Below are 18,161 nucleotides of genomic sequence, written 5' to 3'. Positions count from 1 at the left end.
TCTCCATGGGACTTTCCATAAAGGCACTGGTCTTCCCCTGCAACCTTTGCCAAAATTTCACCTTTTCTTTCCTATTACATCACCTGTGGATGCAGTAATAAGAACCCAGCTGCCTCCTGTCCTGAAAAACTCTGTCCACTCCTTCCCAAAGCCGTAATATCTGAGCCTTGTGTTGATTATTGTTGAAAAAAGAAAACCAGTGTTTGTGTTAGTGTTTTTAAACATAATCACCTAAGAAGGTGCAGTTGTGTGTTTTCTCAAAGAAAGTGTTTGCTACTTGTGTGTAAATAAATGTCCACATTTTGACATCTCACTCAGAATACAGTAATTACATTGAGCACATAATAAAAATCTTAAACTGAGCTTGATGGTTACATCAGGGTGCTAAGTGGTGGTTGTGGTTGGATAAAGGGATGAGTCTACTATAGTTCAACTTTCTTTGTGCGTGAAGATGTGGGGAAATCCTAATAAAGAGGCAACTGGTAAATGTTCAATATGTTTAATACTTTGCTGCCTCATTTGGAGAACAAAGAGTTGCCTGTTTCATACTACTGGTTTGGACAAAGGCAGGGCATGGAAACGTGTAATCTGCATTTTCTGAATAGTCAAGATGCACAAAGATGATTTCATGTCTCTAACTCTTTTATGCTGGCATCCTAGTAAAATGGGAAAAAAGTAATCTAAAGTTTTGATGGTGTGTTTTGTTTTTTTTTCCCCCCCCTAAAATCCAGAATCAGAAATATTCACAGTTCTGTTGTGTTTCTAATGTGATGTGAAGGATTGGTCGAATCTAGACACAGGGCTACCACCCTAGAGTGTAAAATTGAACTAATCTTTTAAATAAGTCTAAAATTACTACTCCTATCTCTGAGAGCTAGTCTAATAAACTAATGAATATGTAAGAGTTTCTGACACCCAATGAGAAATCCAACAGTATAAAAAGAATGAAAGGATCAAGGGAAGAGAGTCTAATTCTTCTCAGGAAGCTGCTCTTGCTAATGTGATGAGGAAACTCCTGCTGTGAACTGTGTCACTTCCATCATGTGGGACCACTTTGTGTGACCTTGTCATTTTGTAGCTTTGGAAAATAACTGAATAATGAATTTTCCTGGCAGTTTTGACAACCAAATATGTTTTACTTTATGTTATAATGATCGGACTGACAGTCTTTCTGTAAATAATTCATACAAAACCTCATAACATATGACTATGCAATTCAGGTCCAGAAATGTGCACCTGTAACAGTGACAACATGGAAGACTAAGTACTCATTGCAGTGGATTTCACTGGGCAGTTCTAGTTAAATATGCCTTATATTTACTTAATTTTTAAAGAAGAGAAAGAATGATCTCATGTTGGTGTGCACCCTATCTATTAATAGTCTGTTAGGTAACTGTTGCCTTTTGGCAAGTTTAATTTTTCTGACAGTGGTGAAAAATAGTTAAACATCAAAAAATGGGACATGTGCTATTACGTTATACAAGAGCTAGCACCTTACATTAGTGTTCCTGTTTTTTCTCTGAATGTATTACTTTGTGCTATTCTCACCTCCAGGCATGGGAATGTCTGATCATTCTGACCTGAAAAGGGTCTTGTGTGCCTGAATGCTTTTCTCCCAAAACCAGAAGATATTAATACCTTGTCCTGGTGGAGGTGCTAGTGTTGGGCCAAGAGTGAGAGGTTTCTCATTTGGGGAAACGGCTTCCCCCTTTTCTGGCCCAGGTTTGCAGTGCAACTCTGGCCCCCGTCTCCTTCTCCTCGTTCACCTCCTTCTTCCCACAGCAGGTGTTTGCTTTTTCTTTCTCAGTTCAAGGCCTCTTTTGAATTAACTTCTGTTCTCCACCTTTTTTACGCAAAAGCGTCCCTAAGGCCCTTGATTTTCTGAACCCTTCTAGCGATTTTCAGTGTGAATGTCTGTGTGCAAATGTAGAAATTAGGACAGTTATGAGGCCACGTATCCCAAATCGGACAGCTAGAGGCTGGATGGGGAAAGGCCACTGCAATGCTCCCTGCCCAGGAGCACAGAGTACAGGATGCAAGGGCCAGTCACCTGGACTCCTACATGCTCCTTGTGGGAGCCAGGCCCCGAGCCAGCCCCTGGCTCTGCTGTGTGAGGGGCTCCTTGCCCGGTGCCCACCAGCATCAGCTTCTCCTGGGCATCCTCAACCCCACCCTGTGGGGAGAAGAGGAGAGTTTGCAAGCGGAACCCAGAGCTCCTCTGTCTGTGTAGCAGAGCTGGGGGAGCCAGAGTTGCCTGTGCATAGGAGATAGGACAGTCTTATGTAGAAGGGATGCAAGCACAGGAGGAGGAAGGGAAGCTTGTAGAGAGAAGGGATGTTTGCTTGGAGGAGAGTTGTACACGGGAAGAATAAGGGATGGTTGTGGGGCAGGAGGGACGCATGCACGGGAGGTGGGATGCACGCAGGACACGAGGGATGCAGGCAGGGTAAGCAGGGGAAGGCAGGGCAGAGCAGCCCGGCGGCGGCGGGGACGGGGGCACGCCCTGGCTGGGTCCGCAGCTCCTCCCTCGCCCTGAGTGACTCCGCGCTCGCCCACTCGCAGCGCGGGGACATTATGATGTGCAGGCGGGCGGCCCAATCCGGCCGGGGCGGTGGGGCTGGGGCGCGGCGAGCGCGGGCAGCAGGGCTGGACTGGCACGGCGGGACGGCTCGGAACGGCACGGAGCGAGCGGTGAGTGCTCTCGGGGCTCTTCCAGCGCGGCCACAACTTGGGGAAAGTTTGCCGGCGCTCGCCCCGCCGCCTGGACGTGCCGCCCGCCCGCGCGGAGCATCCCGGCCACGGCGGCGGCGGGAGCGGAGGAGGTGCCCACCAGCCCTGGGGCTCCGCGGGGCCCGGCCCGGCCCTCGCTGCTGCCCGGCTCCGCTCCCGACCAGGCGTGTCCCCGGCGGGGTCCCGGGACAGCGGGGCGGGCGCGGAGCCCGGGAGTGTCGGTGCCCGCCGGGAGGCGGAGGACGTGTCCGCCGGGCGCGCTCCTGCCGCCGCTTCCAGCCTCCCCGCGGCGATGAAAAGGCACTTGTCTGATTCATCCCCCTGGAAAAGTTCACCCTGGGGCGGGCCCAGGGCGGGGGATGCTCTGCCCGCGGCCGAGCCGCGGCTCCGCGCTGGGATGGAGCCCTGGCTCCCGCAAACTTGGGGCTTTGTGAGGGCTGGGGGGAAGCAGAGCCCGGCCGAGGGGCGGGGAGGTGCCGCTTCCCGCTGCGGGTTCCCGCAGGGCTGTGCTGAAAAGGGGTTCGGTTTGCGTTTAACTTTTATCTTTTGTTCAGGATAGTATTCCCAAAGCAGAAAAAGTGAGGAAATGGGGGCGACTTCTCCTCTAATAGAAGCGGGGTGAAATAAATTGACCTCATGGGACAGCTGTATGAGTTTATTTTTATGCATCTCTAATTTGGACTGGGAGAGGAAGTGTCACCCTGCTCCCCCTAACAATGGCTTCTTGTTGGGAGCCTGAGGAGGGGAAGAGGAAGGGAAGAGCATGGAATTTTTCAGGAGGTAAAACTTCAGACTTTCGTTTGCTTAGGAAAGGCTGGGGCACCCTGACGCTGGCTGTAAGTATTCTAACGGATAGTATCAAATCCCAGTGATCACAGAGGCAACAAACTCTGCAGTCATGACTATGCCACAGTTTTAAGTTTTTATCTAAGTGGCTCTGAGATATGTGCGTGGGAACCGACCTCCTTGGGACAGCTTGCATGTGTCTGTAAGAGCTTCTGTACCTTCAAGCAGGGCATCCCTTGCACTCATAGATGTCTTTTCAGGAGAGCTGCCGGTATAGCTCCAAGCAAATGCCATCAAATCAGCCTCCGAGGTTGTTATTGCTGTTACACAATTCCAGTGGAATGTGAGAGCTGAGCTTCCTGTTTTTGGTCAATCTGTAGAAGAAACTATAAAAGATAATAGATATCTCAGATAAATTGCTTTTGCATGAAAACTTGGAGCCATTGTTCCACCAGTAACACTTGTGACTTCTCCAGTGGGCCTGGTAATCTGAGAAACTCCTTAATGCTGGGAGACTTGCTCAGAGTAACTTTAAAGACAACAGCTGGAACCTGGATATAAAGAAGGAATAGTTACCAAGATCAACATGTGTTAGTGCTGTGCATAATGATGTATAGAAATTCAATCTGTTTTGAAAAGAAATCTTGTGCTGAGGAGCTGCTGGTAGCTTGTAAGTGGAGAACAGTGATTCAGGGGGATTAGTGGACACAAGGCAAGTCCCCTGGGTGGAATATTCTGAAGCTGATTTTTGCCCTGGGGGTGTTTGATGGTCTTATGTGTGGGGTGTGTGCACATTCCAAATCTGCTGTTCTGCATCTGAATAATTAAAAGAAAAAGTTATAAAATAATTTACTAAGAGAAATATTTTTGAACCACTACTGTTATCACAGCCTGTTAATCTTGCCAAAGGTTTAACAATTTGAGGATGTAACTTGGTTGTAACCAAGCTCCTTTGAAGGAATTTTCTGCTTGTGAAAGATGAATTACTCATTCGTTGTCTGAGTTAAGAGATTGTAATGTGATTATTAAACTCAGTTATTCAATGCTAGATATAAAGAATTATGTTTAACTGGGGTCTTTGTTCTCTTATCAAAGTTAATCTGATTAAGTTTCCCCTCCTATAAAATAGGCAAACATCTCCCTAGATTAAAGAATGCCCAAAACTCCAGAAACCTTTTTACTAGTTTTTGGTAGATTAGCTTCCCAGTGGACAGGGCTCTGGGGACTGATGACTTCATTAGGTATTTGGCTGATGGATGCTTGGAATTGCGATAAATGCAGAGGAACCCCTTCCCCTGGGGCTCCCTTACTGACTTCTCTGTTCCGGGTTTCAATTGTTGTGAGATTAAGGTGGTGAGTGAAGGAGTTGCAGCCTTGTTAAATGGGTTTGCTGCTGAATCCACTCATGCGGGATCTTCTAGTAACTCTTTCCTGTGTTTACTTGGCTTTCTAGTGCAGCTTTGGAGAAGCAGAAAGACCACAGTTTTGACTTGAAGGAAGCAAGGGAAAATGCTGCTGAGTGATTGGTTGAGAAGGATGTTAGGGGCCTTAATTCAGTAGTTGTGCTGAAGCAGCTGCTGGTGATTTAAGTGATCTATGTGCCTTGTGAATAGCTTTATAGGTAAACTGCATGTCTTTTGTGTAGTAAAACTGCAAGTGCTCCACTTGGAGCATCAGTAGAGGAGTTGCATTTTTTCAGTGTCTATAATGTAATGCATCAGGAGCGTGAAATGCTTCTCTTTTAAGTGATTGACAGTGAGTTTAGGGAGGGTGTGTCCATCACAGATAATGTAATCGATTTCCTTATCCAAGTAGATGGTGTGATCAGTGGCTCATTTAGCACCTGAGGTTTTTTTGGTGGTGATATTTAAGGTGGTGTTAATTTGTTTGGTGACGTGTCTCAACACACAGATAGTGTTCTTGGTAATCTATTTTACATAGTATTAAATAATAGGTGGTGAAACACAAAGGGGCTGTGTTTTCAGCAGAGCCAAAGGCCAAGTAAGTTCTGCTTTATGTCAGAATTTTCAGTGTGGTATTTTTCTTCTTTGTGGGTGGGGTTTGTTTGTTAGTTTGTTTTTAAGTTGAAATGTTTTGCATCTTTTCACTTCATTAAGTGCCGAGAGGTGTGGACCAGAATTCTCTGGGGACATTTGTCCCTCTTTAGATACAGGCCTGTTAGCTTTATTTGTCTTGCGCGAGAACTGCCTGTGGCAGAGGAGATGATGGAAAAGCAGCATCAACCCTGCCTGCGTTATTCCAGCACAGGTTTTGTACAGATCCATCGGTGTCCTACAAAGCACAGCCCCAGCTCTCTAATGGTGTTCACAAGGGCAGCTCTTGACCTGTCACGCTGAGAGGCAGGTTAACCCTGTGCAGGGACGTGGGGGTGCTTCTGATTGCGAAGAGAGTGGAACAGAAATGTGAGGATGGAAGGAGGGAGACGCCACTGCTACAGTGTTGCTTTGCATTTTGCTGAGGGTTGGACAGGTGAAATTTTGTGCGGCTACAACTTGGTTTTTATCTGTGCTACGGAGTAGCAATTTACAGCAATAGAAACATGGTATAAATTGTGGTTTTGTTCAGGCTTTGACTATTACCTTTGCTCCGTGTATATTAAGGCAGTAATTCAGCATAAAAAAGCAAATTCTCATCTCATGGGGCCAGCTGTTTAAACATGACTGACAAGCTATCAAGCTGCATGGTGCAATAACAGATATTAATTTTTAACTTATTAGTTACTACTGAGAAGTTCATTGGCAATAGCCACAATATTATGTGTTGATATTTATTAACTAATTGCTGACCTTTGCATATTCAGCACTTTCTGAAGTAAGTACCAGTGTGCATAATTAATCTGTGTATCATTTTGGACATTGAGCTTGTGGAGTAATTAAAATTGTTAATTACATCAAAAAAGCCAAACATGAATCCAGAAACTCCTATCACCAGATGTGTGAAAAGTAGAATTTAATACTGAATTAAAAAAGTTTACCAAACAACCTTAATGCATATGCAGAGCAAAACATTTCTGAATATCTTTTCGAAGATGTTGCAAAACTGAGACCAACTCTTTTAATGAGGGTGATGCAAGGCTGAATTAAATCAGTATTTGTTGGGTTACTACAATGAATGTCACGAGATACCTATCCCTGGTCCCCAGACCCCTTGATAGGCACCTGTTGACATCTTTGCACCTACATTCCTGTTGGCATATTTGGGAATTGGCTTATTGCACAAGCAGCAGTTGTTGTGTTTGTGGCAGAGGTCTGCCTGAGCACTGCTGGTAGGGGAGGGCATAAAAAGGACTGTTTCCCCTCTGATCATCCCAGGGACTTGCTCAGGCTCTGATGCAGAATCATCTATTCCTGCTTGCACCGTTAAAGCCCTTTCCAGCTCGGAGGTACCTGCTACTCTTGTTGCTGATTGATGAGTAGGTTGGAAATGTGAGAGGTGAAGGCTGTTGGGTGATGGTCCAACATCTGGTCTCTGGGTGCTGTGGCTGGGAGAAGTGATGCTAATTGTCCATCCTGGAGGTCCTGTGAGCTGCAGCAGTTGACAGTGACTGGACGACTGTAATCACTTTCAGCCATGTGACTGCTGGTCATGAATGAACTACTGTTGTGTACCCTGCTCCATACACAGGGGTTTGGGTGTACTGTCTCTCTTGGATTTACTGAATGGCAGGGAACTAAAAATAGGTATCTCTGCATGGTCTGTGCTGAGAGTGGGTATGGGGTGAGTGGTGCTTAGACACAGAAACATTTAGTACAGCTTCAGTCTTAGCAGCTGCCTGCTTTGTGCTCTTCAGTGCTGAAGTTGTAGCTGCTGGGTTGGTCTTGTCTGTCCATCCTTGCTAGTGTTTCCTGCCCTGGATGCTCTTCCTGCCTCTAGGTCAGGTTTCTCTGAAGTGGAGACTTGGATAACACCTCTCCATCACGTGCTGTGAGATTCAATTGGAGCACTGCAGCACAGTCTGTGAGAAGTCTCTGGTTTGTGCACATTTCTCAGGTGAAGGGCTGGATTAGATGTAGATTTCCTCGGTTTTACCTGGGTGGTTTTCCTCACACTGTGCCATCAGCATGAATACAGGGAATTCCAGCTGTCAGAAGTCCTCCTGCCTTGTGTTGCTGTGCTGCAGACCCCAGCCCACCCCATCTCCTTCGGCACATGGCACCAGTAACCTGGGGTGGGTGTGCTGCAGCACTTGGGGGTGTGCTGCACGGGGAGGGTGATGGAGGCCCACCCTTTTCACTGATGATCAAGGAGATGATTTGGTTACAGCTGGAAAATGGGACTTGTGTGTTGGTGGCTGCAGAGCCCAACATGGGCAGCAGGTGCTGTGTTTGAGGTTTTGGGTATTTGGTACCTGTGTGATTTGCCAGCCATGTAAAGAGCAACTGGTCTCCTCGTACAAGCTGAGCAAGAAAATGGGGTTAATCAATGGAGCTGGAAGACGGAAGTCTCCACTTAATAGGGCTGGAGAGTGGGGTGGGAGGAGAGGACATGCCCATCTGCACTCTATTCCCACACTGATCTGGAGGTGTAGGTGTTGGAGGTAATAGAACTCTTCCCCATTGTGGCTATGTCTTATGTCAGTGCTGCTGACCAACAGCTGCCCTGACAGCAGGACTCCTGTTTGGCCTGGTCCACCCTCTCCCAGCAGCTCTGTTCCCATCAGGGGTGTGGACCTCCCTGGACAGGGTGCTGAGCTGCGGTGGCCAGCCAGGCCAGACCACTCAGTCACTGTGGCATCTGCTGGTCTCCCGGGAATCTATGATCTGTTGGCTTTTTTTGGTAATAGATTACAAATGCTAAGAATGATAAGCAAGTCCTGTCTGGCCTGCTTGGAAGAATTATATCACATGTGCTCCTCTAACAGCTAGCGTTTCACATCTGGGTTTTGTGGGTTAACGCCTGGGCTACTCAAAGCTGGTTTTGTCACTGAGTTGTGAATGGCATGATGATGAAGAGGGAGCTTCCCAGTCCACAGGAGAGTTGCTATCAGCAGAGATGGAGCTATTGACAGTTATTCTTTCCCTTTGGTTTGTTTTGCTAGTTGATTCCTGTTAGTTTATCTCCAACTTTCAGCATCTGTGAGCCATGAGGCTGACCACTGCCCATAGAAATGCAGCATCCTTGGCAAGTGGGCTTCCCTTAGGTCCCCTTCCTTGTGTCCCCCTGTGCTGGCTGGTCCATGCTGACACCCTGTGCTGTGGGGCAATGTGCACGTTCTTGGGGGTGAATTGGCTCTTCCTGCAACATCCAGACTGTCCCCAAGGGCTGTGGTGGCCTGTGTACTACTAACATTTGGGAGTCAGTATGGAAGAAATAAAATAATTGTTGATTTGACATGCATCTGAGGATGTGGGGAGCTGGACAACTGTCTGAAATGGGAAGCTCTGGTTAGGACTGTTGCTCATGTCAATCCATATGGACCATATGCTTCTAACCAGTCTCCTTGTCTCATTTCCTTCTCTGAAATGCTTACAGCTGTTTTTCCTGCCTCTTCAGTAGGTTTTTTGTTCCTGTAAAAAGAGTGACGGCTCACAGATGCTGCTGGAAGTCCCCACTGCATAGCTGGGAAGAGAGACTACTACTGTGATCTTCAAGGGAAGATAAAGTGTAGTGTCTCTGCAGGAGGCCTGATTACTGCTGTTTTGAAGTAAGCTTTTTTGGTTTTTTTTTTTTTTTCTTTTTAAAACTGAAAATAGATTTCACTGTCTCATTCACTGTTTCCTCATCACATACTGCCCTTAGTGGTGGAAGTGAGAGAGCAGGTAGTTGATGAGGTCACCTATAGGTAGAAAGAGGAAGGACAAAGTGATATTGGCAGTGATCATATGTGTTGAGCTGCTCGACATTCAGTCTTATTGCTGTGCATATGAAACCTGGGTTAAACTTCAGTGTTGCTTAGATGTTGGCTTTTTCTCTGAAGAAGTCTGTGACTGAGATATTAGCAGTGCTTGAGGTTCATCACTGCTGGTCCTCCAGTTATGCCAATGTACCATCTCTTGTGTTCTGCCCGGAGAAGTAATTGCAGACCTCTGTAGTTGGGTTAATGATCCAGCCCTGGTCAGGTGAAGGAGCTTTAGGGATGCTGATGCCTATGCAAGTGTTTCACAGTTTATGGATGGATGGGAAAGGGCTGTCTGAAGACTGTGAGAGAAGCTCTCTGTACTACTCACTTTTAGGCAAATGACCTGTGTACTGCAAGGAAGGTGGGCTTAATGTGGCAAAGTAAATGGCTGTGTTGAGTTGGCTTGAATGCCAAGTTAGGACAGTGCCTGTAACAAATAAAACCTAGTTGTGTGTTTATGTCTGAAGTCTATGTGATCTTGGGTTCGTTTAGGTGCTGAGAGTACAAAAAATCTCTGCTTTTAATGGGTCGGTTTCCTGTTGACCATAAACCTAAATAAACAAAACTTATTTTCCAATCCTCTGATATGATGTTTTTGCAGTCCCCAACTGTGCAAAACAACAAGGTGTCCCAACAGTTGTTTTATTGGTATCTGAGATAGGAAACCTTGTATAAGATCCCTATATTGTGTCCATGGCTGGTGACGGTTTTCTTGCCTCATCCTCCCAAGGCTCTCATTGCTGTGCAAGGAGCTGTGGATTGGCTTTTCCTTCTGCACAAAGTATGCTGGGGCTGTACTCTCCTCAGCCTATGTTGTAAATTATACTTTATAATCTGCTGTAGGAAATGGAAAAGAAAGTAATTCTGATTTGTGTTCTTTTAGAGCCCTGTTCTTTAGACCAAAATACACAGGATAAGTCTGGCCCTTCCCTCTATTCACTTTTCATAGCCTCCTTTGTTTTTAATTTATATATCTTTTTATTCTAAATTCCTCCCGTCCCCAAAATAGAACAGACATCAGCCTGCAAGCAAAGATTGCCAGGCATTGGTCTTGTGGATTATAGTGGCTTTTTGGCCTGGTTGGATACTGAGCCCCACCCTACGTAGGCTTGGATTAAAAATAGTCTTCCTTTTCATCAGACTGAAAACTGTGCACAACACAATCTATGTCTTGGTTTCTGGGGTATTGGCAGCCATGGGAAGCCCTTCAGCTATAAAATACCTCAGAAAATCTGTTTGCTGCTAATTCATCCAAAAGTGCAAAGGCGACTGGTGTCGGGAAGGTGTAGAGTCAGGTGTCTGACTGCCAGCCACGTTGTTATTGTAGATGTTGAGTAAAGTTTTAGCCATGCTTCTTGAAGGACCTGAAAGAGTGGGAAACTGTAGACCACAGCCTATACATTAGGCTGCCACTTTAATAATGTCTTATCCTAAGTGGTGGAGGGAAGTCCAATGGCTAGGACACTGCTCCTGCCCCACAATCTCCAGCTCAATCCTGTCTGTCCAGCCCTGAGCTGCACACTCCTTCCTTCTCTTATAAAACAGAAAAAAACATCAAGGGCAAGAGGTTGGCCAGTATCTGGTGTGGTGAACTCACTCCCACACTGCCTATTGGAAAAGTTAAGCCTCAAACCCAAGCTTCTCAGGCACGTCTGAGTGGTTGGCCTTGGGATAGAAGAGGGAAGATCCAAGTGTCTCCTTGCCCTGGGCATTTGTTCTCTACCTCATGAATCTCAACTGTTGACTTCTTGTGTGGTTTGTTTTCCACTGTCCTTGGCCACGCTTGGTGAGGCAGTGTGTTGTTTTATAGGATGGTAACCAACGCCAGCCTCTTGCAGGCCCCTGCCCGCTCCGTGGGGGAAGGCAGGATGCGGCTGATCCGGGATGTGGAAGCAGGCAGTGCTGCCTAGCAATTCCTCCAGCTTAACCATAAGCCTTTATGGTTGTTTAGGGCAGGGGTGGGAGTAAATGAGCAGGGGAGTGTGATGGGAGGAGGGCAGGGAGACTCTGCCCATTGCCTGTTCACGGCCGTTTATGACTAGTGTGCTCTGTGGGCCTCGTTTACGTGACCTTGTCGATCAAAGGTCTCTCTGTAACGAAAGAAAATGCCTTTTTCTTTTCAGTTTTTGTAGACTCTGCCTTGGCCTGTTCTGTTTCTTGTTCTTTTATTCTAGACTAGATAGATTGTAAAAAAAACTTGAAAATGTGAAATATTGTGTCTCATAAAACCTTTGTAAACAGTCAAGAAACTGTCCGTAGAAGGACATTAGAAGGATTTTATTTCTCCCAAAACCTAGGGATGAGCTTTCAACCTTTGTCTAACTCAGTTGCATGTTTTTACTGTAATTGAGAGTCAAGGGGCTATTTGTTCATATCTCAGTTTCTTAAAGTGGAAAAACTGACTCCTGCAGTTATGTCTTAACTACAGGCTTTTTTTTTCCATAGGAAACTGAATTTTGTTTGGAAAAAAAATGCTGGCTAGGATGTTTTTAAAAATTGTATCAGTACAGAAACTTACACAAAGCAAAGTGAGCTGCTGCCCACTGCAAGGTCAGGTCAAGACAAGGAAAAACACCAACCTGGGAAAAAAACAGAAAGAAGAAAATCTCATAATCTGGTAGATGAGACAGGCTGAGTAACATCAGAAATGCTGCTGGCTTGTATCGGTGTTTCCTATGTCAACTGCTGAGTGTGGCTGTGGTTTGGGGAGATGCTGTGTGTTTTGGGGGTGTCAGTGACCGTGGAGTGGCCTCACCTCTGGCAATAAGTAATCCTGACCTGTGTCCTGTTAGTGCAGCTTCTGCCAGAGTTTTGTGTGCTAAAACTGCTTCTACTGCCTCGGTTCCAGATGATGGGGAGACTTCTTGTTAGGGGAAAAAAAAAAAAAAAGAATTGAGTGCAGGGTTCTGGGGACATCCTCTTGGATTGGTACTGAAATTGTTGTGTCTCTTGTGGTGGAGGAAAAGAAAGCTTAAGAAGAATCATCTTTGTTCTATGCTTTTTTTTTTCTTTCCTGAAGGTCAACATATGAAAAGTATTTTGATACTAGAAGAACATACTTGCACATAGAGTGCATGTGATTCTGTACTAAATTTATATCTATGTGGTTTATTTTTTGCTAATATATTAGGGATTAAATTAATGCTCTTGAGAGCTGAATGCGCAAGAAATTTGAAATGCAAGTTGAAGACCTTGGATAATAGACACTCATAACCTGTCTGGATTGGATGGAAGGTGATGTGCAGTGGATTGTTACTGAAAAAAGTTTGCACAGTCACCTGTGTGCCATTTCCACGCTCTTCCCTGTCTGCTGTGTTATCTGAAAACTATAGCTGAAGTCCCTCTTTTCTATATGCTCCTTCCCTCAAAGTATCTTTGCAGCTTGGCATCCCAGGAGCTGACTGGGTGAGTGAGATGGGACCTGTTCTGCGTTCTGAGAGTACCACATAACACTCTGCATTGTCAGTGCCAGAAATAGTGGCTGTGAGTGATGCAGTTCATGTCAAGATGGAGTGGAGAGATAAGTAGTTTTGTTCTATGGGAACATCCCACCTATGATGGACCCATAAGCTTGCAACAGAAACTGGATATTGGAGCCCTTTGGGTTACCATGTTCATAGCAATGCATGTGTCTCTTCCTAAATTTGATCAGATTTGAGGTTTTTTTAATGTTTGTGTTGGACTTTGCCTCAGTGATTTTCCAGTGCATGTGGTCCCTGGTGGCAGAAGCCCACCTACCAGGACTTCTGCTCCATGGACTATGCCCAAAATCACAGGGGATTGTTGATCTGCCTCTTCTGCTGTCTCTCCAGTGCTACAAGGTAGAAGAGTGTCTTGTTCTACTTTCACAAACAGTAGGACTGAACTTGCTGCCTTTGACTCTGCCCTGCTGGGAAGGATGGGAATGGTGAATGAGGTCCCATGTGTTTTCACAGTCTCTGTCTCCGTTTTCATGGCAGGGCTCAGCACAGCCCCTCTCAGCAGATGAACTGCTGGGCAAGCACCGAAGTTTTCAGAGTGCCCAGAACAGCTTTAACCAAGTGGAAACTTGAATTCAAGCTACCCATCCCTATAATTGGCATTCATATTTTGTGAGGCAGTGCTTTAGCTGGGTCACTTACTAAACAGTGCCTGAAAGATCATAAATTGTGGGTCCTTGTTCATGCTGCCATCGCAGTCTTGTGCTTCTTCCTGCTAATCAGCCAGAAAGGGTCTGTGGAGCGTTGTTTGGGTTTGGAGCAGGGCTGTGGTTTTGAGATTCCAGGATGCTGAGTCTTGTCCCAGGGACAGGCTTGGATGTTCTCCTGCCTTGGAGCCTGTGCAGCAGGACATTAATGATACTCTAGCCCATCCCTGTTTTCCTTGGGTTAAAACAATGTTTACCTTCTGCTATAACTGTCGAGCAGCTGCAGTGCTGTGGTGGTGTATATACACATATATATTCTCCTATAAATCCTGTAGTTAAACATTTCCTTGACCCAGCATAGAATAAGGTGCTTGTCTCCAGCTGGTCACAGAAATAAAGGAAGTGAGTTCCAAAACAATATTGCAATTAAATTGTTTCTTCCTGAATTTCGCACAAAATGTTTTGCCTCTGAGAATGCATTGTGAGGACTTTATTTTAGGGAATACATAGGGTGTTGTAGGTGTATATAAAGTTACCCTTTATGATTGCTATTGTGCAGGCATTCAGGGAGAAGGTTGGCCCCTGCTTTTAAGAACTGTTTCTGAGATGATAGCAACATTCTGAAGGTCAGTAGAGAACAAACGGAAATACATTTACAAAAACATTCATTTTTCTCAGTGCTTCTGGAAGTAATAAGCAAGTTTCTGAATCCTCACTTAGGTAGAATTCACCTTTCTACAAGGAGAGAGGGGAAACTGGGCCTTATATTTTGAATAAACAACCTTAATGTCTGACCTAAACTTTAGCCTGTTCCTTTCTGCACTGTTTGGCCACGGCTGGGACTAAGCTTTCCTTGGGGATATGGATGGGAGGTTCCAGTGCAATCCTGCTCCTGCCCTTCTGTTGCCCACCCCTCTGTAATGTTCTCGTTGATCTAATTTCCAGCTGGGCTCTTGCCACTGTTTTATATAAACCAAATGCTCAAGCAAAAGCAGCATAGTCAGACTTCTTGCTGAAAACTTGAAAACCTTGAATTGCTTCTGCCCAGATGAGAAGCTGCTGGAAGTTACTGTAGCTATGCTGGATGGGAGGTTGTGGCAGTGCCCATCCTACTTAGTTATATCCATCACTAATGACAACAACCTTTGTGTCTCCCCTGCTTCCTCCCCCTTCTTTAAGTAGTATATACCCTTTTCCTGTGTTACATAGGGTTATTTTTGTTGCTCCCCTGTGTGCTGAAGGCCTTATATAAAAAAGATTTGGGAAGCCATGAAATGGAGTAAGATTCTGCCCTGTACCAATGGCCTTGGAACCCCCTGTTATGCAAGAGCCTTTACAACCAGTACCAGTCAATGATTCACTTTAGCAATTAAGGCTTTGTGCATTGGGTTGATATCAACTTGGCACATAGCAAGGCATTGCACTTGCTTTTAGTGCACTGCCCTTTCACGTGTAACTCTCTCAGCTGATATTCTTGCTCAGCATTTGGACCTCTTTGGTGTACTCCACGTTGTACCTTGTGGTGTCATTGTTCCCAAGCTATAGATTTACCTCTCCTGCCTGAGCTGCAAAGTTGCTTCATGCCTTCTGTTGAATAACACAGCCCTGCTTAGTCTTGGCTTTATGTAGGATTTGTTGATTGTTTGTTTGTTTGCTTGCTTTTTTAAATTGTTAGGATGAGGGTTTTTCTTAATACTAATTCATAAGGCATTAAACTAAACAGCAACAACAGACTAGAGAATACAAGAAATCTGCCATCAAAGCAAAGACTGGCTTCACAGCATAGAGATCAGTCTGCTACTAGTAGCAGTTTTTTATGGTATGGAAAATGTGAGACAGCTCACTAATTAACAGTGTAATGAGCTGTGTGGTGAAGATTGCACTCTAGGTACCTGAAGGCTATGGGTGACGACAACTTACAGTGTATATGTGAGTGTCTCTACCTCACCTTTCTACAAGTTTGAAAAGAGTGCAGTAGTTGTGGGAGCCCCTGAAGTTGTCCTGTCCAACAGGTCCATCCTAAAGGAAATTTTCTGTTGGGGTCTGAGACAAAAGGAGCAGTTGGAGGGAAGCCAACAAATGCATGAGCTAAATACCAGAGAAAGCTTCAAGGTCCCTTGAGATGAGATTCTGGACTAACTCAACATAGCTGAACTTGTAGGTCCCCTTGCATAACACGAAGGGCCACATGCCTCTGGCAGGATGTCCAGATGAGATACCAGTCCCTCCTTGGAGATGCTCCCGGGCTGGGCTGGGCTGATGCCCAGGCTGGTCAGTGACTGCACCAGCAATGAAACCTTTCTGATGGTGGGAGGTCACCTGCAGATGGATTGTGTGGGACTGAGGAGCCACCCAGTGGCAGTGTCCCACAGCCTCCCACTAACCAGGAGTGGGTGCAGAGGACTGGTCTGGAGAGTGGCCAGCATTTGGCCAAATGTCCATTGGGTGGTCAGAGCAGGCTGTGACTGCAGTGGTATAATCTCTTCTTGTGTATAGGTGGAGGATATTAAGTGGTTCCTGACCTCTGGTTCTGCATAATTGCCAGTCTTGCTACAGCCCACAAATTTATTTTTCAAGCCACATCCTTTTTACTGTTGTAATCTTATTTTGAAGATTACAGCAATTTTATTAGTAATTTAATAGGGTACTCCTGTAGGCAAGTCATTGGTGATGTTTGGCATTAGAGAGGGCTCTTGTTTGAAGTTGAGTTTTTGAGTCAATATGAGGTGCATTGCTTGACTTTGGCAACAGTACTTATGTTTTAGTATTTAGAAAGTGAGTCTTCTCAGGGAAAAAGTCTGGCTCAAGCAGCTGAAAACTTTGCAAAGCTGGTGCTGCTGCTCAGGCTGCAGAGGACTTATCACTGGCAGAAAATTAAAAAGTTTATGACAGACTTGTATGAAAATACAAACCTCTTCTGAACAAATCTGTGCTCTGTCATTTGCATTGTGCTACAATTTGCAGTTAAGATTGTACTAAGGTCTTTTGACATGCAAAAAAAAAAAAAGTTTTAAGAAACATCAAAAACCAAAGACCTCTTCTCTATTCCAAGCTCCTCCAGTGTCTTCTCCTTTGGCTCAGAGGAGAAAGGATGGGGAAGTGCCTCAGAACTGGTAGTGGCCTGCTCAAGCCTGAGACCTGCCTGCAGACCTTGCCTGCCTGACCAGAGCAAATCCCAAAGGCACTGCACACCCCTGCAATGTGCTGGCTTCTGCCCTGGGAAGTGTAGCACATCTGGCAACTGCTTTTCCAGTCAAAGAGCAGAAAGGGTTCCCACACCATCTTTAGTTTCTCTCTCCCTTTACTAAAAAACCCCACCCAACACTAGACTCTCCAGGGCCCATGGTCTTGAGGGAATAACTTGTTCATTTTTTTTTCCACATATTCCTTCTCCACACCCACCTTTTTTGTCTTTTGAATTTAATAAAGTGGGTGACTCAGTACTAAATATAAAGCCTGCTTCCGGCATCATCTGCCTGTGGCTCATTTCCTGGAGCTGACATCAGTTGAAGCCTCCGATTTCCTTATGAAATAGCAAGACATGAAATATTCTTCGCACAGTGTTCTGGGCATACTTGTGGACTTCTCTGGTGACTGCATGGCTCCCTGATCTAAGCTGTGAATAACTAGCTGGTTAATTGCTAAGCTGAACACTGGTGGAGCGTAGGGTATAAATCAGGCGAGCCCTCAGATCTGTTTTGCACCGCAAGATCATACTGTAGTTTGCAGGCGTTTTTTAAATAAAGACTAACTTTCAGTCCCTCCTGCATATGCAAGGTTTTTATTAAATAAGCATGAGCCTGACTAATGTCTTGCTTTCTTCCAGATGACAGGCTCGCTGACAGAGCAGCTCAGGAAGCTTTTAGTGGGGAAATCTAGCAAAGATGGATCTGTTTTTTCTTTAAAAAGCCTGATAAACCGAGGAGTTAAGGTCAAATGCTTGCTTCTCAGTTGTCACATCTTTCCATAGCTGTTTACATTGATGGAATGTGTGCTGCCATTGGTTGAAATTGAGGGTGAAAGCAAGAAGTGCCCAAACCCTCAATTTGTATCAAAAAGCAGAGAGGAGAGTGCTTCTATCTGTCTGTGCATAATTTCATTAAAATCCTTATCTTTAAAAGAGAATGTAGAGAGAACTGGAGGAGGGGAGCATCTGGTGCACAGCAAATGTCATTGATCCCAGTCCAAAATGGGATAGTGGCTGGCCACTCAGCTTTGCTCTCTAAAGCCCTGGCTCATAAAGCATGGCGTTGTTTTTTCTAGTGAAGTAGACTATTTAGGTTAGCTGGCTTCTATTTCACTTATTTATTCTTTTGTGCCTCTCCCCACTCTCTGCTTTTTTCTTTTTTTTTTTTTTTTTTTTTTTTTTTTTTTTTTTTTTTTTTTTTTTTTTTTTTTTTTTTTTTTTTTTTTACAGAGAGGGAATGTTCCATGTGCATCACCAGAGCAGGCAGAGGCAGGCAGGAGGCTGAGCCACCTTTGCTGCTGTTGGAGGCCCACTGAGGTCTACTGATACTCTGTTGGCTCTGGGTTCTCCTGAGGCTGCTGTGGCCCAGTTCCCTGGCCATGGAAGTTGATCTACTATGGAGATGCTGGAGGGGCCCAACACATCTTTTACCCCCTTGGCTGATTAACAGTAGAGCTGGCTGTATCCCAGCA

General features: G+C 45.3%; 1 protein-coding gene across 4 annotated transcripts in view; it reads left to right on the top strand.

Moving 5' to 3' along the window:
• The first annotated feature begins 2,612 nt into the window (after nt 1–2,612).
• PLS3 (plastin 3) overlaps nt 2,613–18,161 on the top strand; it is a 48,441-nt gene continuing 32,892 nt past the window's right edge. For 2 of the 4 annotated variants that reach the window (XM_027899247.1, XM_027899212.1), the window contains exons 1-2: nt 2,613–2,691; nt 9,031–9,181. The gene's annotated coding sequence lies outside the window, so the exon portion shown is untranslated. The remainder of the gene's footprint in view (nt 2,692–9,030; nt 9,182–18,161) is intronic. The other 2 variants (XM_027899220.1, XM_027899231.1) reach the window with 2 other exon arrangements.

The sequence above is a fragment of the Empidonax traillii genome, unplaced genomic scaffold (assembly GCF_003031625.1).
Source record: "Empidonax traillii isolate 1590-97213 ecotype Southwest subspecies unplaced genomic scaffold, ASM303162v1 scaffold20:size5563877, whole genome shotgun sequence".
In the NCBI taxonomy this organism is placed as follows: Eukaryota; Metazoa; Chordata; class Aves; order Passeriformes; family Tyrannidae; genus Empidonax; species Empidonax traillii.
Note: the sequence above shows the minus strand (reverse complement) of the source record. Positions and strands in the feature narration are given on the sequence as shown.